At 38.8% G+C, this 13,994-nt stretch overlaps 1 protein-coding gene and 1 long non-coding RNA gene across 6 annotated transcripts in view; one reads left to right on the top strand and one right to left on the bottom strand.

Moving 5' to 3' along the window:
- ATP2C1 (ATPase secretory pathway Ca2+ transporting 1) overlaps positions 1–13,994 on the top strand; it is an 88,949-nt gene that overhangs the window by 30,820 nt on the left and 44,135 nt on the right. The window lies entirely within an intron of this gene.
- Positions 11,059–13,846, bottom strand: LOC116652879 (uncharacterized). Its single transcript, XR_004306063.2, has 2 exons — positions 13,683–13,846; positions 11,059–11,489 (listed from the first exon to the last, which is right to left on the bottom strand). It is a non-coding gene; the product is annotated as an uncharacterized LOC116652879 (long non-coding RNA).

Below are 13,994 nucleotides of genomic sequence, written 5' to 3'. Positions count from 1 at the left end.
TACCTATGTCTTAAAATAAATGTCAGTATCTTGGAATAATGTCTATGCTTATGTTTTTATAATGGCTCTTAGTGGAAAACTGGCCCTGATAGCAAATATTTTTTGACTCTTAGGAAATTACTTGACACAAAACAGCCATGCTATGAAACCGTAAGGATTTAAGTGGTCATTACTTGTCCTACTGGGGATCAGAAAAATCCATATTTCACTGTTTTCATGAGGCATTTTCAGTGCAATATCAGTTCATCTTGAATGATTTGTCTGCACCCTTATTGGCTTAAGAAATTGTTGGACTGGCTTTTAGTACTGGAGTCTGCTTGTTACACTAAGGCAGATACATTCGAGAAAACAAATTCCTAAATACGCCTATAAAGCACAGCAGACTTCCTTTCTTATAGCTTTTCTCTTAGCCATAAGCCTTGTGTTCTTCTGTTCTCTCACTGCTCTGAGGACTTGGTTTCAGGCAATGCTGATTTGCCCAAGATGGGGTGCAGGGACTGGTCAGCATTTGGGCTCTCTGTTTTACACATCTGTGTTAAATATAATATTGAATTCTTGGCAGCTGTGCTTGTAATTAGGTTTCTTAAATCTCTTTGATACACTGAGATTTCTTGACTCAAATGCAAAATGATTATCATGAAGAGAACTGAACTGTATGAAGCTGCTGCTGTTACACAGTGAAGCAGAGGAGATTTTTGCATGTGGGAGGAAGAATGAAGCTAGAACAGGGCCATCGCTGATGATATGTGCTCAGTACTAAGCTATGTGATTAACATTCATAAGAAACCTATAACATGAGTTGGAATTCTGTGTTCCCTTGAAATGGTTGAATTTTTTTCTCTTTTTGTACTCTAAATCATATTGAACAGCATACTTCCCTTAGCGAGAGGTCAGCAGACAAAAAAGGCACATTGCTTTAACATGATACATTTTGGAACCCTGTTTTCTTTGTTTTGTTACATTAATTATTTTCTTCTTTACTCCTAATGTTTTTACAATGGCTAACAGCTCAAAAATGTGTTCTCCTTGGGTTTGGCCCATGTTGGCAGAGGTGATGCTCATCCAACATTAACATTTGCTTCTTTGACTCTACAAACATTTATGGGGTGGGAAGCACAGCTGAGCTCAGCAGGTTACCCAGCGTGGTGTTCAGAATGGGCTTTTATTACTGAGGATCCCATTCTTTTATCTAGCGGGGTAAGTCCTTCAGATTGTTTGCTCAATATTGGCCTAGTGCCTTGTAATAAATATTATCAGTGGATGACTAACTGCTTTTTCTTTGAGGTTTTGTTGCTGTTATTCTTGATATTCACCCATTATTGATCATGAAAGGTAAAGCTCAAGAGAGCTAATGGGTCCATGTTAACTGCACTGTTTTTGTGCACTGTTCTGACAGTCCTGTGCAATGCTCATTGCGCTGCTTGGACAGTCATAGAGTTAAATTCACAAGTGGAGGATGTGTGTGGGTTTAGTTGGCTTATAGATTCGAGTTCTTCAAAGGTTCATCTTCAAAGGTTCAGCTGATCTCTGGAGGATGCATAAGTCGGTTACAACTTGATCATCCACTGGTGGGGGCAAATGGTTTATAGAGCTACCAGTAACTTGTCACTATATTTAATAGTATCATTTAGGATGTGAGTGTCTTCAGTGCGACATACTTCTGGTACAGCAGCTCCAAGCTGCTAGAGGAAGTCCATTTAATCAAACCAAGCATTCATGTAGCTATTAGACTGTTCATCCCAAAGCACAAAGCTTTATCAACATAAAATGGATTGAATGTGATACTTCTATTCATTTCTCTTACATTGCCTGATATTATGTAGTGAATGTAATGAGGCTTGTTGAATGACTGCTGTTCACTGTGATTTCCAGAAAACATATGCATCCTAGGAGACTTATCCACCAATCACACACATTAAAATGAAATATAATGTTAAAATATATGTAATGGCTTCAATCCCAGGTCAGCTTTGCATGCTTGCTTTAATCAGTTGCATTTTACTCCAGAAACTAGACAGAAATAAAAGTTCTGTTTATTCGTTTCTTATAAACTTTATGGGAATTGATTCTACATCAGTAAGATCATTGGCCAACAACTATTTTAAAAAACCTAAAGCTTTGAAACACGTTGTTCAGAACTAACAGATTCTGGAAATTACCACGAAGTCTTATAAAGTTCAAGAGAGAAACAGGTTATAGGAAGGACATGTACATGGTTAAGAACATCCAGACTTATACTAAGAAGGATGAACTCGCTTGCTCCAGGATATACACTAATCTATAGGGAGACTATTTCCATCCTGGCAGTGTGTTAAATCATTGTCTTCTTTCTGAGATCACTTTCTTCAGTCATTCATCAATGACCACATCAGGCCCAGGAGCATGGACTTCACGGAGTGTTGGTATGATGCAATAATGTACTTCATTTATGATCTTTAACATTTTCTCTTCTACTTTTAATTCAGTCTTGAAGGTGTAGAGCATAAAAACATGAAATCTTCTTGATGGGTTTAAAGAAGTGGTATGGAGATGTGTTTTATAGTTACTTGGTTGTTTCTTTTGGAGCAAATGACATCTTAACAGCTTAGTTGATTTTAGGAGGCAGTTATAGTTAAATGAAGCTTTTATCTTTACCTGTGTAGCTATTTCTTATGGGAATATATGTATTTTTAAAAAGATTCTTATCTAATTCTGTACACTGAAATTTTCCATTTAAAAAACTATGGTTAAATCCTTAGAAGGTATGAAGTATTTAATATTAATTCAGCCTGAGTAAGGAAATTAACAAATAAAACAGTGTCCTGCCATGTGAAACTGCCACTGACAGTTGAAATAATAGACTCATTTTTCCTGAAAAATAAGCGCCATATACAAATGGTAATGAAAGAACTTTGAAGATACAAAAAGGGATACACCAGAGAGAAGGCTAAATTATACTGTATGTTTTGATATGGTTACTGCTTCTTTCAGGGGGTGGAAAAAAAGAATTGCAAAGCCCTATGAATTTTAGTCTTGTAAGTGACTGCAGGCAATCCCAAAACAGCAAATGAACAGCCCTGGAAATGAATTTTCTTTAGTGACTATGTAATGGATTTGTGGTTTTAATGACACGGCAGACTAATCCCAGTCAACCCCATTCCTGGCTGTTGTTCACTCCCACTGATAAAGCCGGCGAATAGCTATAAACATGCCCATTATTTTCTTGTCAAACAAAAGACATATTACTTCAAGGTGTTTAGGAGGTCTCTCTGCTTACAACAAATACAGTGGAAACTGTATATGTGGTTTGTTTAATTGCGCATTTGCTGGGAGGTTTATATGCTTTCCTTGAAGAAATCTTTTTTCAATTTATTTGGCAAAGCAAGAAATAAACTTTGCCTTTGATACTAGTTTGAATATACATGAATTAGCATCTGAGGAAATGACTTTTCAAGAGTATTCTAAGGTTACCTCTTTCCAAGCTGTGGCAGTGAACTTGTGCTTCCTGTTGAAAGTGCCAGTTGGACCCAGACCAAACATTTTTGTGACAGAAACCACGGGACCCTTTTTCCTCTCTATAATCAGCTTCCAAAGGACCTCTGACTAGCATTAAAAAAAATACAAGAACCACCATTTTGTTTTGAGAAACCACCAACTTTCCTGCTGAAACTTGCCAGCAGATAGACTGCAGCGTTTGAGGCATGGACTCAGATGTGAGCGATCCAAATTGTTTATTATAAGTTCTCACATTCCTTATATACCTTCACAAGCTTTTGTTTTCTAGCTTTCCCATCCACCCTTACACCTTTCCCACCCACCTTTACATGTCAACAAAGCATTCTACAAAACACTTACCAACTGTCCATGCAGGCATATATCCAATCAGAGCTGTGAGTCCCTTCTTCTCCTTCTAGAAGTGTCCTTGGTTCTCATGCCATTTATCTTGCTCCACAGCTGCTGCTCTGAACAGCTTTTCTTGTATTCCCACAACATTTCTTACAGCCTCACCAACCAACTCTTCTTTGGAATTATTTTTGAGTTACACACTGGACACGAATGCTAAAATAATTTTCCTACCTAATAGTTCATGCACAAGGGGGATATGATCAGTGAGCTGCTTCTTTTTTACATGAGCTTTAACAGATGGGGTTTGATCCTTGAGGGAAAACACTGAATGAGTTCTGAGAGTCCAGAACTGAAGTAGCATTGGATAATTTGTACGCTGCGCTTGGCATTGGGAGTATGTATGTCTTCAGCAATTAACCACAGCAGTTGCTTTGGCAGAACCCTTTGTGAAGGAAGTGAGATCTATCATCTGCCCCTCTCTTCCAGTAACCATGGAACACATGGGCAGGAGATTCTAATGAAAGTGAGATCCATATGATAGGAGTGTCTGTGCAGGGTTTGTAAGTTGCTTTAAGGTCTAAGCCTTAACAAAGTACAGTGCCTCCTGTGCGGACCTTCTTTTAACTGAGCTTGTCAGATGTTTGCTTGTCAACTTCTTTGTTCTTTCACTTACCTTTGTTTACTTCAAAAAGGATGGCTCTTCTCAGTTATATACTCAAACTCTTGTCTTCAAGTAACTATAGACGAGGCTCACAAAGGGACACTAGTCAGGTAGAAAAAAACATTCAGTCTATGGGCAAATAGAGATTAAAGTGTACTTTTCCAACAGTTAACATTTGGAATAATTTACCTGCTGACAGATCTTACCCTGATAGTTTGGTTACAGGTTCTTATTAAGGAGATTTTGTATAGGTTAAATAGAGCTTGTAGTCTGTGTGCACAGTTTACAGGTAGAAGTTGTTACATGTACAATCAGCCTGGATAACAGAAATAATTCCTTACAGCTTTGAAGTCTACATTAATTAAATCAAAACAGGCCTGTTGAACTTTGTCTCTAAATGTGGTTACTATATGCCAGGCAACGTTAGTGTAACTGAATCTGGCATACAAATTTGACGCACAGCTACAGAAACTATAGAACTACAGGCATTTTAAAGGACAAGTTTAATGCCCTTAAGTGACAACCCAAGACTTTTGCAAGGATCAGCTTTCCAAATGGGAAACGTTTCAGACATGTAGTCAGCCTGGGGATGGGATACTGCAGATGCAGCTCAAGGGCCTGAGTAGGACACATTACCCAGTATACAGATCTTCTAGCAACTTGTGCTGATACAGCTGTCACTTGATCTCTGCTCTGAGATTAACTACGTCCCATCACACATAAGTTAACCTCTAGCTGGAAGTGATGTGGCTGAAAGTTTGATTCCACTTATGCTTCTGATGTATATAGGAGGTGTATTCTTGACAATGTTCTAGCAGTGGCAATGCTTGTATTTTAGTAGCATTGGCTGTGGTAGACATTTTTGTGTGTTTTTTTTTTTTCTAAGAAAACAAAATAATTGTGTCTGTGGGTCAGCTGTAGTCTGGTTTTGTGTTTCCTTTCCAATGATTTCTATGATATTTTTATTGTATCTGCATCAGGTTTCCAGTAGAAGCTCTCTCTGACATAAGCAGGTATTACAAGTGACAGCAAAGAAATCTATACAGCTATTAATGAAAACTGCACTATTATGGCTTTAGACACATCGAGTTAAATCTAATGAATAGTTGTATACATATTGGTATGTAAAAGCTACGTGTATGTTAAAATTTAGCTGATCAAAGTGCTCTGCTGTCTTTGGATGACTAAGGTGCTAATGATAAAGTAGCTAAACAGGGGGTTGCCTTGTTTCCTTAATGAAACAATTTCCCTAGTTTCTCTTCTCCACTCTTCTGAAGCACAAAAAGTGCTAATTGACTTCTGTGAATCCCTAGGGTAGTATGTCCAGATCTGAAATGTTTTGCGATTCTCTGAGGTTAATGGATGCTGCCTGACATGATGGTGTTCAGCATGAGATAGCAAAACAATTCCTGTGTTCTAATATCTCATTGCATTTCACAGATTTATTTTGAAAAGTCTTTGTGTCTTCTCATAGAGATGGAGAGCTCAGGTCTTCGTAGTCACATTATCTTCTTCTAAGCTCAACTGGATCGGTGATTGAGGGCCCTACAACAGGAATCAAATGAGAGCATTCATGACTGAATGGCTCCTAATTACAACTACTGATTTGGGTTGAAGAGGGCATGCAGCAGGTTGGCTGTCACTTCTGAAATCCAGTACTATGGAAAACCCTGCCAGGATAAGCTGTGCGGTACCAAGCCCAATGAGTAAACAGATCCTAAGTTGGACTTTCACAGCATTATTTGAGTAACTGGTGGAGCAGTGTGTGTAAACAGATGTACAAAAAGGATGGAAGGAAAAGATTCCAAAACTAAAATATTGCATTACTATGGTGTTATATTTGTGTAAAAAGGAAATAATTTGTTTTTAATTAAAAAATTCCCTCTGTCTCATCCCACTGCTTCCTTTGTTTTCATACTGTGAGTGAGTCCAACAAATAAAGATAAATCAGATTGTAAGGGACTTTGATGTTAGCACTTTCACTGCAGTGCAGACAGGAAAATCATCAAAATATAGGTAGCATTTGAAGTCCTGAAACAGTTCGTCAGAACAAATGGTTGTAGTTCCTGTTTTCTTAAGTGAATTTCTTCAGCTCTGTCCTACTAAACTAGCTTATCACAACTGCTTTTTTCCCCTTAGAATTATATGAGGGGTGCTCTGAAAGTAATGCCTCCAATTTTATTATGTTTGCTCACAACATCAGAAGCAGGTGTTGGTGATACAACAGTAGAAGCTGAACCTTCCCACCAATACTCCATTACACTTAGTTGCTGTGTAACAAATGGCAGCAGAGAGGCAGTCTGACAGAACTGTATCTGACATGGAAATGTGGATGAAGCAAAGGGGTGGAATGGAATTCCTCCATACAGATAAAGTGTCACCCACTGACATTCATCAGGGCTTGCTGAATGTTTATGGAGACCAGCCAGTGGATGTGAGCACAGTGGGAAGGTGTGTGGTGTGTTTTAGCAGTGGTGACTCTTGGGTCACTTTAGTTGGCACAGATCTTTACAAGCACGGATGGCACGCAGACACTTGTTCATTGCTGGCATAAATGCACAGCTAATGGTGGTGACAATATTAGAGTTTTGTAGCTGACAATTTGCTCTACCGAGCAGTGTCATTTTGCTCTTTGTATCTGTTCTAGTTTCTGTGGAAACAAACAGGAGGAATTATTTTCGGGGTGACCTATATATGATATTTCTTACATGTGGCTTTAATGGGAAATTGTGGACTTTACAGGAGTTAGTCCATGGCTTAGCATGAGGCAGTTACATCTCAGGCCCTGCATCTATTTTTACTATATGCTTAATCTCTGGGAAACAATTTCCTGTTGAATTTTTAGAGTTTAAAAAGCTCCGCATGTGCCCAATTTAGGTGCACGGATCAATTATAAAGTGTGTGCAGCCTGTCCTATAGGGCACTATCAGATGTATTGAGCATCTGCTACAAGGATGTGTGGCATTCAGTAGCACAAGTACATGTTAATGCTTCCCTCCAGGAAATCAGATCAAATTATAACAGTCCCTCCCTCCCTTTTTTTTTTAACCAAAATTTAAACAAATGAGGGCATGGAATACTCAAGAGGCATTAAAAATAATAAAACAACCTAGTTGAAAATGCTTATGAATAATAGAAATTTCAGTGCTGTCACTCACAACAGTTACAAAAATGACAGCCTTTCAAATTCTGATTTCTTTTCAGAGGAATTTCATTTAGCTTTTCTGTTCTTTAGGTTTTAACTTTGATGCTTTCAAGCTTTTCTATGCAGCTACAAGGACATTTTTCAGCTCACACAAACAGTTCCAGAAACCAGTACATAATATTAAAGAGCGTAAGATTAAAGCCCAGGAACTGAAAATGTTATTAATACAGAAGTATTACAGGAATTGGCCTTCTGGTTGTACCCTCTCTTTGGTATTAATGCTTTGCCACACTTCTTTCTTTTTGATCATTGCTTCACATCCACTGGAAGCTTGTTATAGTCCACTACAGGCTGATCTCAGTCCTTAGGACAAAGGGAGGAACCTGACTTAGTGCTATCAGTCTTTGTCTTTCGCAGTAATGAGCAGTATTTGCAAGGAGGGCTAACGTCTAAAAACAGTTGCAGCAGTTCCATGTATAGAACTCAGAGGTGCTGGCTGGCACTGGTGCTAGAAACATTTAACCTGACCAAATTTCACATATTTCATGAAGTAACTTGGAGCAATTACAGTGTGCCAAGAAGATGCTGTTTGTGGAGGGCTAATTTTAAAGGCAAGGGCAGGGTGTCATGCCACATCTATCTGGAAAGGCTGAATGGAATTACAGCCACAAGTGACTAGGCTGGCTCAGAATCACGTAGACTTGATAAAACCAAATTCTGCTTAAGGAGAAACGCCTTAAAAGCTTATACATCTGCAGTGAACCTGGAATTTGTTAGCAAACACACTAAATAGTTCTGCTTGGGATCAGAAGCCATTGAGTGAATGCGTGTGGAAATACATGAAGTATTTTCTTCAAAATGTGCTTTCTTCTTTAATGAAGCAGCCTGGGACTTAGGGGGAAATATATACATATAAATATATAGTGTTTTTGCTTTTGTCACTAGCACTGCATGTATTGCACAAGAAAATGTGATTTCAAAGGTTTTGACCTGTCTTAAAAAGGAACTCTTTTTTTTCTGACTGATTTTCAGTTTCTTTGGTTGCGTTTTTGCACTCATTGAGCTGCAACCCTGAAGCAGTATTTTGATGAGACTCTGTAGGATGTAATGGCTTAATTGCCACAAAGCTTAGTTTCTTCAAACCTAGTCATCTGTTCATGTGATTGTGAGAGCATGGCTTTGTATATAACAAATTCTATCAACAGGAAAAGCAGAAACACCAAGGTTGGCTTATTTACAGTCCTTTGTAATCTGACCCAGAAAGTAACAAATAGCAGCATCAGGGCATGCACATACTGACGATGTGATGCTATGAACAGATGAAGATAACTTGTCAAAACCAGAAAACAATTTGAAGTGAAAAAATGATGCAAGCTATCAAAGTCGAATTCTTAAAATAACCCTTAAAATAACCTTGTGGGACCTTTACCTGCTGAAGAAAATTCTCTGGGAGCTCTTCCTTAATGGATGATTTTTCACAGGTCAGTGAGTAACGAATCAGAAATGGTTACAACTTGATGTATTTATTTATTTTAATTCGTTACATAAGACATACATATATGAACAGGTGTATACTTGATTAGACAGAAACTAAAGATAAGCTAATGATATAAACATATCTTTGATTAGCATAATCATAAATCTATATGAAAAAATATCATATCTGACATTATGTATTTAAATTATTTCTACCTGGTGTGTTATGATTAATATGATCTCATACTCATAATGAATTAATGCCACCTTATATCCTCTCGTGACCTTAAGTGTGATAGAAAATATGTAAGACGTACAATAGAAATAATGTCTCTGTTTAGACACAAACAGACCGTGGGCTGTTTTCAAACATTACATATAATCTTTAGGATTACAGTTCACTTTGGGCTGAAGAATTCCAAACAGTGAAACAAGCTTTTCCACTATCTGTCATTGCCTATTTCTGAGGCCCTTAAATAGGGCTGCATCTGTAGAACTCCTCCGTAGATCTGGATTACGTTGGAGGCCACTAAAGATGGAACTGGAACTGCCAAATATTTTTACCAAAAGAGAAACTTCTTTTTTTTTTTCCTTCCGAACAGGCAGCTGGCATGCTGAATTTGTACGAAATGTCCCCCCAGCCAGATGGTAGGGAGGAGGGCATATGGTACCGGTTTCAACTCTTTTTAAATTAAATCCCCCTCTGGTGCTTCTTGGCTTGTTGCAGATGCACAGAATGCAGCTGACGTCAGTTCACTGATTTACTGGAAAGGAGAGGGGCACCTCAGGGCCCTCTTAACCCTCCCGTCATGACAGGCTGGTGGAATATACCCTCCCACTTTATGTGATATAGCTGCGGAGTTTATCCCTCCCAGGTCCCGCTTCACCTGGGGCTGTATCCAATGCTCTGTGATCTATTACTCAATGCCATTTCACTTAATGGTGGTAGTGTTGAAGTTATTCCAGCACCATATTTCCAAGCCCTTTTTCTTGTGCTGCTCAGAAATGAGCGTTAATTTTTTATTCCATCTTCGTACTCCTTGTGCTGAAGCTCAGTATCCATCAGCAGTGGGAGAGAAGCACTTCTGAGCACTTACTCCCACCTTGGCCCATCCTATCATGGGCTTGTGTACCTGGGTAGAGTACCAGCTCCACACAACCTGGTTAAACTCCAGCGTTTCACCAAGTGTACTTTACTCAGTTTATAAGTGCTGCATACCCTGTGCATACAGCTTTTTACTTGTCACCACACAAAGCTATTTACTTAAGTTGTTTGAGAACACATTTGAATAAAGATTGAGTCTTAGGGGGTTACTTTAAGGCTGGGGGCTTATGCTAGAGCACACAGGTGCACTAGAGGCATGCTACATTAATTGCTTTTATCAGTAACCACTACCAGATGTGACCTCAGACGTTTCAAGATATAAGGGAGTGAAAAAAGCTTCTGGAGACTAGACTTTCATTTACATACATATAGTACTTCTCGAAACTAAAAGGAAATAGAATGTAAGCTGTCCAGCACAACTAAAGCTTATAATGAATTTCTCCCAATATGAAATGCCGTCTGATGCTCTCACTTGATAAAACTTTTGGCTCCAAGTCTGAATAAAATTATGCAGTCTGACACATTACACTTAACAGTAATCAAACAAATTATCTCGTTCTTGCCCGGGGCTGAAATCTTGTGAGTAGGTAAACATCTGTTTACTAACAGCCAGCTCCTTACTATTACCTTCACCCCATTTTACCCCACTGATAATCTTGAAAAAGAATTTACAAGTGCTGAGAGACTTGTAATATATGCAGCATTCCTGAACTTCTTGGCACATTAGCCTTGAATCAGTTCAGGCCAAACCACCTCACTGCCACTGATTATTTAACTCTTTACTGTACACTGTTGAATTGTCTTTACTCTCCATCACAGGCATCTTATTATAACGGAACTGACATCTTTCATGAGTAGATGGGGAGTTCCTCTTTCCCCTTTAATCAATTGCAATAATCCATCATGAAGACACGTGAGCTTTACATTACTGGGGAGTAGTTGTTTCCATCCTCTGCTGTACAAGAGCTGTAACGTGACTGTAGCTGCAGCTGATGTTGCAGAGCTGTGCTGCATGTGTCCCATAGCAGATATCCAGGTGCAGCCTGCCTCAGCTAACATTTCCAATAGTAGTAACTTGCTTCACGGCATATTCCAATTACAGAGCACAGTCTCTTTGGATGCATTTCTTGGCTGCCTTTTGCAGGCAAGAGAAAACTAGATCTTCACAAAATGAGTAGGATCATCTTCAGAAATCTGAGGCCAAAATAGATAGGATAGAAGCGCATCTCCTGAAAGCTCACGCTTTGGCAGTGAAGCTGTTATTGGAGTAGTCAGCTCTGAAAACAGAGTAAAACAGAAACGGTGAAAGAGCCTTAAATGAAGGGAGGGAAAACCTCTGTGAAAGATACACAGTATTTTTAACTATTTTGAAAGAGTGAGGCTGAAGGAAGAGACTGGTAGATGAGCACAGAGCATGTGGGAGAAATGGAATGTATCAAGAAAAATACAGAAAACACAGGTTTGAGAGGTAGCAGTAAAGCCTTATTGAGAGAAATGGGATTAATTTAGTCTTCCTGAGAAGGATAGATTAAACCACATTTTCTTAGATTCTCTGACTGAAGGTGTATGTTCACTACGGTGTAAATGGATTTAAGGTTGGAGCTTCTATAGTCCTGCCTCTGATGCACTTTGCCTTCCTGCATCAGTTCTGAGAGTTCAGCAGTAACGTGTCCTTTGAGGTTGGCTTGCTTGTGGGCTGGATGGCTCTCTCTGAACCAAGTAATCAACAAAGCCAAAGAAGCTCAGAAATAAGAGTCAGCAAAAGGAGAATCACAAAAGCCTGATATAACGCCAACTTAAACTGTGGTGTGGCCGCACCCCCACTCTGAATGTGGGACACCAGCAGGGACATGATTTAAGGATGGGATGAGAGGATTAAATCTGATGATGCTTTAAAAGTCAGTGAAAGCTAATTTAAGAATGCCATAAACCAAATTTCTTTAATTATCATAATTGCACAGTGTCAAGATAAGGCTGAGCTAAGGTAATTTGAAAATGTAACTACCTTTCTTACATCTCTACATGCTCAGATCTATAAAATGAAACAAAGATGTATTTCCTCTGAAAGAATGATATACATATGTATATGTATTTTTCCCCATTGTTTTTACATTTCCCCTTTAATGGATCTTGGAGGTCTTTTCCAAACTTGGTGATTCTATGATTCTATATGCAAACACATTTGAAACATTCAAACTTTAGCTGGAGTTGCCATGGATTCTCCCCCGGAGAATTCTATTCAGAGAAAAGATGATTACTTCCAATTAGCTATCAATTGGACAGCACACGTGGAAAGGATGTGGGGAGGAAATATGCAATGCAGGCTTTACAAGTGACAAATGATTTATAGGGTATGAAAATGGGAAGATCTGCTCTCATCCTTCCCCTGTCTGACTCAAGTCATGCAGAGGACTGTAAAAACACTGCTGAGCTTTTGACACATAGATGAAAGAAGACAAATAGTAAGATTAAAATCAAAAGAAAGTCAATTTTACCAGAAAGTAATTTTTCTTCCAGAAAAGCTAATTTATGCTCAGTCTGTTGAGCACAGGTTGAATTATGCCTAAAGCAAAGTAAGCAAATAGGTGTTTTGACAGAAGGTTCACATGTTAATTAACTTAGAAAAATGCTTATCTCGCATTGGAACTTAGAAAGAAACTTTCCGTGAGGTTAACAAAATTTGTAGTAGACCTTATTAGCATGACTCAACTCTGACAACACTTCAACAAATGTATCTTAAAAGGGTCTTTTTTAAGAGGATCTTGAGGCTCACTTCAGAGCAGAAAAGTGACGGTCTGAAAAGTGCCTTAAAAGAATTGTGTTTAGCAGATCTCCAAACTGTGAAATATGCCATTATAGGGATCTTTACTGTGTTTAAAATACATTTCACTACCTCTGATAGTGCTGTATGTAGCACAGGGGCATTGATAAGATGAGTTGACTGTGATCCTGAAGACTCAAACACTGTGTTAAGCTTGCATATAAACTTCTGCAGGTGAGGGCCTACCCATTGAATGACATTAGAATTCTCCTTTCTTCCCACCCAGATGATGAATGATTCTATCTGGAATGTCACTAATTTATTATGTCTTAATTTTTCCAAGGCTTTCAGAGGCTTTTATTTTCTTCTGAATAAGTAGAAAGGCAGTTGAAAGTTTTTGGGTTGCCTGTAGATTCACTCAGCAGGAAAAAAAAGGATGCTTTATTATTATTATTATTATTATTTTTTTTTGGACGACTACACTAAAAAAATCCACCCATATCCTATTTCATTCTATCAAATTTTCATCTCCAGAGGCCGACAGGAACATAAAAAGTCCCTATTTATGCTTCCCGCAGCACTGTCACCCTTTTGGCTGTGCCAGCAGAACCACTACTGATTCATTTAGAGCCGCCTCTGCTTACTGATTTGCTGGGTTATTTTCAACAGGAATCAGTCCTCACATAACCTCACTCTGATTAACACCTACGTTTGTCGTTCAGAGGTAACCTGGTGGCTCCTTGCCCCTGACAGCCGCTTGCAGAAGCAAAGTTCAGACTTTGGCATCAACAGGAGGTAAATGGTGAGGTTTTGGGAGGTAAAAAGAAGAGAAGGGGTGTGCGCATGTGGCAGGATAACAGAACTCTTTTTTTCTTTGTGACGCAGAACACTTAGGAGGAACTTGGTAGCACAGAAACCCCTCAATACCTCAGCAAGGAGAGCACTTGGCTGCCTAAGCTGGCACTGAATGTTCATGAAACTGATTTCATAAATGCAAACCTATTGTTGGCAGGCTCACTTG

The sequence above is a fragment of the Coturnix japonica genome, chromosome 2, assembly GCF_054131305.1.
Source record: "Coturnix japonica strain WE chromosome 2, WE-NBRP24, whole genome shotgun sequence".
Classification (NCBI taxonomy): domain Eukaryota; kingdom Metazoa; phylum Chordata; class Aves; order Galliformes; family Phasianidae; genus Coturnix; species Coturnix japonica.
Note: the sequence above shows the minus strand (reverse complement) of the source record. Positions and strands in the feature narration are given on the sequence as shown.